The sequence below is a fragment of the Bactrocera tryoni genome, chromosome 2 (genome assembly GCF_016617805.1).
Source record: "Bactrocera tryoni isolate S06 chromosome 2, CSIRO_BtryS06_freeze2, whole genome shotgun sequence".
In the NCBI taxonomy this organism is placed as follows: Eukaryota; Metazoa; Arthropoda; class Insecta; order Diptera; family Tephritidae; genus Bactrocera; species Bactrocera tryoni.
The window spans coordinates 17722067-17734205 of NC_052500.1; the positions used below are offsets into that span (position 1 = coordinate 17722067).

The 12139-nt window shown below is 34.9% G+C and overlaps 1 protein-coding gene across 5 annotated transcripts in view; it reads left to right on the top strand.

The window, feature by feature from the left end:
- The window catches only part of LOC120767680 (ATP-binding cassette sub-family G member 1), a 43609-nt gene that overhangs the window by 11355 nt on the left and 20115 nt on the right, over nt 1-12139 (top strand). The window contains exon 1 of one of the 5 annotated variants that reach the window (XM_040093861.1): nt 9279-9348. The exons of the other annotated variants lie outside the window; for them this stretch is intronic. The gene's annotated coding sequence lies outside the window, so the exon portion shown is untranslated. Of the gene's footprint in view, nt 1-9278; nt 9349-12139 lie in introns of those variants that run through there. 5 annotated transcript variants of the gene reach the window in all.

Here is a 12139-nt window from a genome sequence, read left to right on the forward strand (position 1 = left end):
CAGGATACCACTTGACGTCTTCCAAACACTTTTATAAACTACACTTCACTAGACTGGAGTCCTCAGGGTAAAAGAACCAGAACATTGAGGATGAAAAGCTCGAATTGTCTTTCGAATCGAGGCTAATTTTATTGTAATTTGGATCTGGATACAGTAACATGCTAAACTCCTACTAGCCCACAGTTTTTCTCCACTCTGCTTAAGTTTCAAAAGTCGATACAATGTGCTTCCTAGCTTTTTTGTGAGATAATGTCATTGGCAACTCCTAATTTCTTACCACCAAAAAGTTTTACAACGCCACCACGAAATGAAACTCTGAACTGAAAAGTCATAGCGATTTTGACGTTCAACTCGACAGTGCGTATGAGTAATATTTACAAAATTTTTTTTCATTTTTTAGAGTGTTGGATCTTTCCTTGCTACCACTAACATACATACATAAATTTTTTGAGAAACTTTGTCAGGGCTTTAATAAACTTGGATGTTCGCTATCGCGAACCGACGGCTCGGCTATTAGAAGCTTTGGTGGAATCTAGGTTCCCTATGTGTTCGAAAGTACGAAAAGGAGAGGTATGAGCTCTCCAAGAGAATATTGAGCGAAAAAATTCTTTATATGCTAATGAAAAGAACTTGAGACTGCTAAGCTAAAAGTACCACAAATCTTGTACAATACCACTAGCGGATAAGCTGCAAAAGAGCTTCTGGCGAATTATGCAGCTGATGAATAATCATCAACTTCTTTGTCAACATTTGAAAGGCTTTTGTCTATATTGCCTATTTGTTTCTGCGAATTCTGCGACCATAATCTTGAACCTTCGCAAGAACTAATATTTTTAATCAAAATAAGCACCTGCATTTATGCAGACCTATGTCCTTTAAATCTCGTATTTATTACTTAATTAGCGGCGCCATTGAAAAAAACCGTGAAACTTTCCGCAAATAAAACTGCTTTGTCACTATTTTTGTAATTGATATCTACGCGCCGGCAAGTGGCGTTTTGGAGCCGTCTTGCCCATAATTAGAAGACAAATCGCCTTGCATATTCCTCTCACGTCGACCGCCATGCTGCACTTGCACCTTGTTTATGCACACACTAATACTTATACGAGTATACCAAATGTGTGCTGTGTATTTGTTATGTTTGCGCATTTTCGCGGTCATTCAATTACAGTTGCTCGCCGTCTCGCTTGCAACATCCATTTTATACGGTCGCAATTCGTCACGCTTCGGTTCCCCCATTTATCGAGTGCTCGTGCTCATTTCTGGCTGCCGGCTTTTGTTTACATTCGTTATTTGGCTTTCGGTGCGCGTCTACCGAAAATAAGTGTACGTCGGTGTATTTATTCCAATTTTTTTATTTGTAAATTATTTGTGTACTAATGTGTGCGTGTGTGTAGTGGTTGAGCAACAAGTTCAAGGAAATTACAACATTCGACTAGTAGAAACCAAACGAACTGCACCTTCAATTTATGTATGCAAAATATTGCGCTACACACGTTTTGGTTGGTCTTAACAATTTTAGAGACTGTTTTTGGTTATTTAATACAATTAAAGTATTATTAACATCGAGTGCATTTACTACAACCGTTACTCGTTGGCTTTGTTCAAGAGAGACTTATGAAATCGAATATGGCGGCTTTAACATAAAGTATAAAGCTCCAACGATCTAGTAAGTAAGTTTACTATAAGTCCAACGATAAAGTAAACCCGATTGCTTGTCTCAGATTAAATATGGTAATTTTTAAAACACAGATATAACTTTGTCAAATATACACTTATTTTATTTATGACTATAAATATTGTAAAAAATTGGGGTAGGCTATATACACCCCAACTTGATGGCTTAATCAACAATGTTCCCTTAGTTTAAAAAGAAAATGTTGAAAAATTCAACTACCCTTCTTGAGGTCACTGACTCTCTTTTTATCTTTAGCGAGGCTCACAACCTTTCCTGGTAGTTTGTTTATCTTTAGCGAAGTTAACAATCTTTTCTGAGGCTATTAACATATGATGATGCCATTGAATACTTTCTCTACCCTTAGCGAAATCAGCAACCTTCCCTAAGCCCATTGGCCCATTTTTTTATCTCTAGCGAGGTTATTGACTCCTTTTAACCTTTAGAGAGGTTCACAACCCTTTTTGGAAACTTTGATCTTTGGTGAGGATATTGACTAATTTGTTAATCTTTCAAGAAATCCACAACCAATCAGGGTCATTGACCGTTTGTTGAAGACTTTGACCCCTTTTTTTCTGTAGCACAGTTCACAACCTTTTCCTATGGTGAGGTTATTGATCAATTTGTTTACATTTAGCGAAGTCAATAACCTGAGGTTAATGACGCTTTTACTTCTTCCTAACGAACTCAATGAGCCTTAGGTTATTGACTACGCAATGGATCATTGACGACTTTCAAAGTTTTTTTCAAAGAGATTTTATATAACAATTATATGTCTAATTAGTAAAAATATTTTGCTAAAAAGCCTGAATCGAAGCGGGATTGTCCGCTTTACATATCCCCACAGAAAACAGTCTGACGGTGTGATATCACAGAATCTTGGTGGCCAATCGACCGGCCCAAAACGTGCAAATATATGTTCACCGAAGTGTTTTCTCTATGAATCCGTTGATTGTTGTGACCTGTGGGAAGTGGCACCGTCTTGTTGAAACCAAATGCTGCCGAGATCACGAGTCAGGCAACAAATAGTCGGTTCTCATGGCGCGATAGCGGTCGCCAATGACGGTTACTTTCTCACCGGCATCGTTTTGAAGAAATATGAAACAAAACCGTTTTTTTTTTCTGGATGTATTGGCAGCTCTTGAATCTCTTCCAGTTGATCTTCGTCCCAAATGTGTCCATTTTGCTTGTTTACATACCCATTGAGCCAGAAATCATCGCCGAACAAAACTTGGCTCGAATATGTTGGATCTTCTTGGAACTTTTCAAGATCAACGATTCAGTCCCTGCACAAGCTATATTTTGTACGCTTTCAATTTAAGATCTCGTAGTAAAATACGCCAAGTCGGTCCATACATCAGTCCGAGCTGCTGCGAGTTAACATGAAAAAAAATGCTATTGAACAAAGTACCTCAACTGGGATCTTGTGTTATAAGAATTCCGGGTAAAAAATGGAGTTTGGACCACTGCCGAGTCATAGGAATTATTTAGCTATGGTAACACGTTAACTTTTTTTAATTTCCTGGTTCCTTTTCGTGCTGTGCCTTTTATAAATTGTTAACCTACGTAAGTCTAGACTTGTTGGGTAGAAGGACAGAAGTTATCGTCATCATCTTCGGACTCCGATTCCTTCTATTTGGCAGATACAATTATTTTTCAACAACAGCGCGTGTCGTTTTGGTAGTTCGTGAAGCCAAAAACCGTATTATATAAGTGTATACCGTAACAGTGCAATTTAATTACAACTTAGTACGGTTTTGACGTATCAAAAGTCAAGCTCGTGTCACTAAATATGTGAAACGTGATTAAGAAAAGTAAAATAATTACAGATGCGAGTGTGATAAAAGCAACTGCTTCATTGATATGAAAGCAGTTTTCAATGTTCCTTGAAAGACACGTGTAGGGGGTTTTAGAACATAAATTAAAAAAACCACACATAAACTCTGAATTATAATTAATGACACATTGCGTACATACTGGTATATATTAAAATTAATTTTATAAAATTCATAGAACTACTTATCACAGTTCAAAACAGGTCATATATGCAATATATAAGGGAACTAATTGATTACACATATGTAGATATTACGAAATACCTATAGACGAGTTTCAATAACCGGTTTCACAACAATTACAATATTATATTCACGTGTGGTCCCAAGTACTTAAAAATATATAATATTTCCGGAGAGCACCGGTATAATTTTATTAATAATATGTTTGTCTTATGTTCGATAAGGTGTCTGAGAATGAAAGCAAATAATATGTAGAATATGGAAGAAGTACAAAGTCTCCAATATCTCTCCTATTAGGACTGTTGACTTTTAAGAATAAAAGAGAAAAACTTGTAAACACGATCATCATCTTGATTAGCGCCTTAGCGGTAGCTCGTAGATTTTTGTTTATTTGAGAAAATCGTGTATCGTAGTATTACTCAAAGTATTGCCCTTCTGAAGCTTTTCCCATTTTTGTGGTAGTTTGAGGATTCCTTGGCGATCAAGAATGAGTTAAGCCGATCTTGATACACTGTTCTGAAGTACACTGTATTCCAGTAAGTGATCCTCAATAGAACGGAACAATTGGTAGTCTGAAGGGACAAGGTTTGCGCTATAAGGCGGGTGAGCCAAAACTTCCCAGCCGCTGTTTTCCAAAAAGTTTTTAACCGATCTTGAAAAATGAGGCCGAGCGGAGTTATGATGGAAGATTATTGTCTCGTATCTAATCGCAAATTTAGGCCGATTTTCGGTACAGTCACTTCAAATTGATGAGTTGTTGTTGGTAATGGTGCCCATTATTGGCTTCATCCGGTTTTAGAAGCTAAAAACTAAATACAGACCACAACCTTTGGTGTCATGAATAATCGTTTTCTTCATTGATTTGGCAGGTTGGCCAGCTTTCACATATGATTTTTAGAGTAATATAGTTGTAGTACAAGTACTTGTAGTAATGAAACCATTTTTCATCACCAGTCACAATGCAAAAAGAACACCGAGTTATAGCGTTAAATCAGCATTTCTGACATGGAAAATCGTCGTTCAACGTCTCTTGCCTTAAATTCATATATCACATAATTTTTCTCTTTTGAATGTATTAGGCTCATTTTAAATCAATCAATCTTCATCGAGCTTCCAGTTCAAAATTTTTGACCGCCCAGGCTGTTCTTCGTCTTCCAATTCAAAATCACACATGCAAAAAAACCACTTTTGACACGTTTGCTCTGCTAGAGCATGTTCACCATAAGCTTTCATTAAAATACGATGGCTTTTGGCCAAGGTTTTGTTCAAACTGTAATACTATCTTCATAACGTAATGAAGAAAAACTCCCTGCAAAAACACTTTTTCAGGCACAAAGTTTGAAATATTTGAGGGATAAAGTTATTGTTACTTCCCAGGATAAATTTATTAACTTCTCTGAAATATTTTGATTAAGACAATGACCTGCAAGGACTAAAGAATAAGCTTAAAATGGCATGAGAAAATCGCATATGCATAAAAGTGATTTCGTATTTAAGTAACCGTTGGAACTGAAGGTTGACTGAATAAAAATGAATTGTAAATAGTTATATGAAAGTGTGATATATGGTACATATTTATGTATATACATATATATGTATGTACATTAAATAAATTTACGAAGAACATTGACTCAGTGTATGACACACTAATATTGCAGCAACTGGACTCATTGTTTAAATAATAAAAATTAAAGCGATACTCGTATATAAACCTTTGTTATTGTCATCTTATGACTATAGAACCCAGATACATATAATTGTACAATAATACAATAATAAAATATAATAAATTCAGAGAAAAATTTTGAATGCACGATCAACGATTATAAGCATAACATAATTAAGCAAAAATTTACATTTTGATATCACGATATAAAAATATGGTTTTCAAACATATCATCACCTAAAATGCAAAATAACGTAACATGATTTTTCATAAGTTTACAGGCGAAGGAAAAACGATATAATAGAAACCAATCATGTTGAAACAAAATTTGAGATTTCGTTATAAAAAGGTTATATATTGGTTATCATACACTCATATTGAAACAAAATTTGAGTTTTCGTTATAAAATTGTTATTATATCTGACAGGGATTTTCAATTTTTTTTATGATACGTTGTGACGATATGTATCTTTATTAGATAGTTTTCTTCATATTGAAAACTTTCTGTTCAAAATTCGGCCCAATAGGTAAGGGATTTTTAGATAACTCTTTACATATAAAGATCAAGACTAGTACAAAGAGACGTCCCTTTATAAAGACGAAGTACTGTAGACAATGTGCTTGTGTTCTTAGTCATTGACAATCACATTACTTCAATCATAATTATTATCACTTGAACGCGACGAACCTTCAGTTGGACACACCTTTACAAGTAAAACCCATTAAACCATATGCCTGTCCATATGCTTGTAGATAGTAAAATAAAATTATTTAATGCGAAAAAATCCATATAGTTATAGATAAAAGATAATGATTATTATGCGCCGGTTTATTAATAAAGCATATGACATTGAAATTAATGAAATATATTGCACTTGTATTCGTATATGTGAAGAATACAGACGGATACTACATATATAGTATACAGGATGACAGAAGAAGATGTATACAAAAATTTAAATAAAATATCACAAGATAATATTTTATTTAATATTAAAAAACCTAAAGCCTAAGCAAACGAGCAATTCTGAAATCTTTATCATAAAGAACTTAAAAAAAAAAAAATAATTGTAAATTGCTGGGTGTGAAAGAAGAGATTTTTTTTTTATTTAAAAGGCTTGGATCTTTCAATCTAAAGAACGATTTGCTCTCACTCGCTCTTTAGACTGAAAGATGCAAGTTTTTTTAAATAAAAAATATCTCTCCTTACTCAGGCTGCATATCATAAACTCATACAAGATGCCGGGATGTATTTGAAAGGGTGTATTTTTCGTTTCTCTGTCATCGCTTTGACACCCTTCTTAAATAAAAAAAACCAATAAAAATAGTTAAACATAGAAAATATAGTCTAAAATATAAAAGCTTTATGACCAAACTGTGTCACTTACAAAGCTATCCTCGTACAATAATACCTAAATATGTATATGTACATATGTATTTATGTCACCGCTTCAAAGAACTGCTGAAAAGTGAAAACTTCTTCAGGTCCTATAACATACTACGATCGCTTCTTTATGAACTGTGTAGCTCCAATTAAATGTGCGGAGTTGGCATGACAGACGCAACTACAACTTGCTGACATTTAATTTTTCAACATTTAAAGCCCTGAAACTTATTAGCATAGCTGACAACGCACATTTGCGTTGAGTTGCCTTGGGGCAGTGGAAAATTTTTTTGTGCGTTTGCACCGCAGTCAGCGTTCCGTTTCGAAAGAATATTGTCTTATGTTTGTTAATATTATATGTGTCTGCAAACTCTTATTAATATGCATATTTCTTCAAGTTCATATTCCTCATTAATAGGCACTTTCCGTCCGGCAGCAGCAGACAACGCAATACTGATCATCAGTGATTGAGACTGAGATTTTCGGTTATTTCTAGAAAGATCTTATTTCTTAGAAAGATTTGAACATTTCTTCATATACGGGCGTTTGATTTTAATTAAAAGTTATCCGATACGAGGATTACTGCGCGTCATTCCTGCTGCGCGTACTTTAAGCGTATGCTGCGCAGACTAATATGCACTCGAACATACTGTCATATGAATGTCTTTGTGTTTTTCCCCAAACTATTGATTTCAGTAAAAAAAGAGCAATCAAAAATTGCGAGGGTTCAAAACTGTCATATAAACTCAACGATCGGAATCTATACGACATTTGGAACAGCTTGTAATCCCACAGATCTAAGGCATGGCTACAATGTTCGAAGAAATGTTTCAGGTCGGACTATTATAGTATATAGCTGTCATACAAACTGAACGAACGGAATTAAGTGCTCGTATGGAAAACATTTTAGTTCTGCTCTCTACAGGTTGGTCAAAGAATATAAAGAATGGGTCTGGTAGTGAACGAGGACAAGACGAAATATTCTCTGTCATCAAACAAACAGTCGTCGCACTCACGACTTGGCCCCCACGTCACTGTTGGCAGTCATAACTTCGAAGTTGTTGATAATTTCGTTTATCTTGGAAACAGCATTAACACCAACAACAACTGCCTCAAAACCTAACGTAGAATAAATCTTTCCAACAGGTACTACATCGGACTGAGTAGACAATTGCGAAGTTAAGCCTTTCTCGATGAACAAAGACCAAATTCTAAAAGTCACTCATCATCTTATGAGTCAGCGCTAGGAGTTTTCGAGAGAAAGACAGAAAGGTTTTGCGGAAGAATTTCTTTGCGCATTGGCAACGACGAAAACCGCAGTCGAATTAGTTCAGCGAATTAAGAAACAGCGGCTGCGCTGGCTAGGTCATGTCGTGCGAATAGATGAAAGCACTCCTGGTCTGAGAGTATTCGACGCAGTACCCGCCGGAGGAACCAAAGGAAGAGGAAGATCTCCACTCCGTTGGAAAGATCAGGTGATGAAGGACTTGGCTACATTTGGAATCTCCAATTGGCGCCAAACAGCGAAAGGGAAGAACGACCCGCGCGCTATTGTAAACTCGGCTATAATCGCGTAAGCGGTGTCTACGCCAGTAAAGAAGAAGAAGATGGAAAATTCTCATATAACGAGATATTTTCAAGAAATTTGGCAATCTCCGAAGAAATTGTTCAGATCGGATCATTATAGTATATAGCTGCCATACAAACCCCAAGCCTTTTATATGCTTAACCATATCATATTTAATATTTCATCATTTCACTTTGTTAAATTTTTTAATTTTACTTTTGAAATTCTGTTTGTATATTTATTTTTGGAATTCCATAGTTTACCTTGCTGCTTGAAGGTTGTTGGCTTATTAATAATTGTGTTTGTGTGTTGACATATTAGGTGTTGGTGTTGTTGTTAAGGTTGTTGTTGCTGTTATTCTTGAAGACTCATCCACCAACAATGCTAATATGTCGAAATGCGTTTTGTCTTCATAACTTTTGTTTCCCAAATATTTCTTTATATTCTGCCATATACGTATTTACCTACGATTTTTGTTGCTGCTGCTGCTATTGTTGGTGCTGCTTTGCTTTTGACTCTGGCACTTTGACTTCGCGACGCTATTTGCATCAACAAATGCTGAGCGCTGTTGTTGTGTTATGCTTTTTCGTGCGTTACTAGTTTATTTTCTTTATTTATTTGTTGTTTTTGTTATTTTTCGGTTACCTGCGCGCAGTTTGTAAATTTTATTTTATTTTTTCTATTTTTTGAGCGTGTGTGTGTGTGTGTTTATTATTTTGTATTTTATTGGGCAGTCGAGCTCATCTGGTTTTAAGTAATTCGTTGTTGGATTCGCTTCCGTAGTTTTTGGCGAAGTGGTTACCGGGTAAGACGGTCCGTTTCCTATAGCATGCGGCAGTCTGATTTTGCATTGCGCGCTTACTAAACGGGTTCGAATATTTCGCGCTTAAGTATAAATATATTTTGGTCGCTTCATTTACTTTTGTCAAGTCAAGTTGTTATTGTTGTTTGTTGTTTGGTATTGTTGTGGTTAGTAAAGTTTGGATAAGCGTTTGAATGATTGTGTTTGTGGGATTGGAGTATTTGCTGGCCTCAAAGGTGATTGAAAACAAAACAACAAAAACAAAAATAATGATTTATGTATAGTAGCAAAGTTAAGAAATTAACGGGAGTGTGTAATATAAAAAGAAAAACAGAATACTAATTAAATAATGTTAATTAAGAAGTGTTATAAAAAAATTATTCAACTAAAGGTTCAAAGTACTTTGGTCAGAATTTAACCGAAATGTGTTGAGTCGTTTCATAAGTGATTTTAAGATCGTTTTTTACATTGTCATTAACAGGGGGGTCCCATGAGGCAAGTTTTCGATGAATTCAACACCTTCACTGAATGCTTTGTGTTCTTCAAATACTTATTCTCGTGACAAAGTGGACTACCAAAACACTTTAGAGAAATTTTCAACGATTTCGTGGCCGTGATACCACCGGAAGCACTAAATCTGAAGTAAACACGTTTGAGACGTAAATATACGGCTGCCAAACAGATTCTAATTGACATATGGATATTAAACTTCACACGAACATATAAAAAAATTTTACCGATCTAGAAACAAGAATTCTAGAATTTAGTAAGACCATAAAAAAATCGATTTTTTTAAGCCCGTAAACCCATTAAATATTCTACCCCTTAAATATTCTACAAACTTCTTAATCAAACAAAAACAAGCTTCTTTTATCAAAAAACAAAAAAACTTTCGTCCGTTCGTTTAAGGGGAAATTATTTGAAGTATTATTTGAATATTCCTTTCTAACCGTTCCCAAAAATATATGTACATAATAGTATTATTTGAGGTTCTGGACTAGATGGACTTTACTCTTAAAGTAAAAAATTAAATTTTTATTGATACAGAACTTGTTCTATTTCTAACTACAATTAGAATAGTCTGGTCCACTTTGTATGCAAATTAATGCAAACTCCAATTAGTTAATTAACTTGACAATTTCAATAAGATTTGTGATCATAATGAATAATAAATTGAAATAGAATGCAATAATTAAAGAATTTCTTTATTAGTTAATAGGCTACAATACAATACACGAGCGGCGCAAATAGTAAGGATAAGTTCGCACCTTGAACTTTGACTTCGCTTGTGTATTTATTACAATTTAATTGATCCCAGCTTAGGTTATTAACAATCTAACACTGAGTGTTAAATTTATGAACTATAAAGTCTCACTACCACAAATTAGAAGGTTCAAGATAATTGTTATGAACAGTTTACTTATTGTCTAATTACCTATTAACTGGAGGTGTAAGGACGTTGGAATGAAAGCAGTTCGATTTTTTGCGATTCTGTCAGCACAAGGAAATAGAAGTGAGAAGGGGTGCAGATCGGCTGGAGTTTACATGTTGGTTTGCAAATTGTACGAACTTAAGGAGAACGAAATGTTTCGGATTTCCACAAAGTGTTTAATATGAATTTAGTAAAATATGGTGTTGCCTGTTGAAGAGAGCTCCTGAGAGTGTTTTAGTACTTGTTTTCTTATTTTTCACATAGAGCTTTCCCAACGTTTTATATTACAACTCCATATCTATAACGATTATTCTACCTGTAAGGTGCCATAAAAAAAGCGTAACGTAAGATTATTATGTTAAAATCGCAAATGCTTTACATTATTCTAAACTTTGATACGAAATACTGCACGCGCTAACCAGTCTATCGTAATAGTCTATCATTAATGGAGCTTAGGAATTGCAGGTATAAATAAGTCGTTGCTTGACACGAAGTTGTCCGTGTTATAAGTGGAGATCATAAACTTTAATTATTGACTTGTAGCATTCTTAACTACTTAGTATTGATCGGAAGAGTAACAGTAAATTTTTATAATAGCATTTTGTGATTTTTATTGTATGTAATCTTTAAAGCTTTGTGAAAACACGCAGTGTTGTAAAGGCGAGCGACCATAAGATGTACATACATTGTATGTACTTATATGGGATTTGTGCATGGGAACATATAATTGTCTATATCACAGTGCGCCCAGTAGGAAGTAACTTAAGTAGTCTAATTGATTTCCCATCTAGATTAGATAAGATTACGTAGCCAGCAGTATTACTAACAAATATTGCTTTTTATTAGTATTATATAATTATATTGTTGTAATCTCTGCTTCTATATATGTTAATGAATCATATGTTATAATTTATGATTCTATGTGTGCAGAATTTTAACCGATTTTCATGAATAAACAACTAATAGAAGAGCTGACCTTAAAATTTAGCTTGTAAATTTTCGTAGAATCTGATCTGTGCATTCATATGATTGTGTAATATAGGATATTCAACTATTTTGAGTGATCTGATCTGTCATGAATCAAATTAAACCCTATTTAGGCCTGAAAACTGGAAATTGTACTACACTTTGTGTATTACCAAATAATGTCTCGAGTATAATAGGGGGTTTTAAAATAGGGACGCTACAAAAGTAGACGGCAAAGGTCGCACTATTTTCCCGCTCTTTTGACATTTCTTTTCAGTAAGGTTTGCCATTTCATCATGGAATGATATGCGATCCAACAACGAGTTGAAATTATTAAAATTTACTACCGAAATTCGGAGTCAATGGCCTCAACTTTAAGAGCGGGTTTTTCAATTAAAGCGCGCGGGAGCGGTTAGAAAATTAAAAACCGACTTAATGAAAACCAAGTTTGGTGAACGGGTTATCTCACGAAATGGCCCAGTCAATTGGCCGCCACGGTCGTGCGATTTGACGCCGTTAGACTATTTCCTGTGGGGCTGCGTCAAGACTATGGTCTATGCCAGCAAGCCAACGACGTTTGATGATCTTCGTACGAAAATTGAACGTGAAATTGCAGCAATATCGGCCGA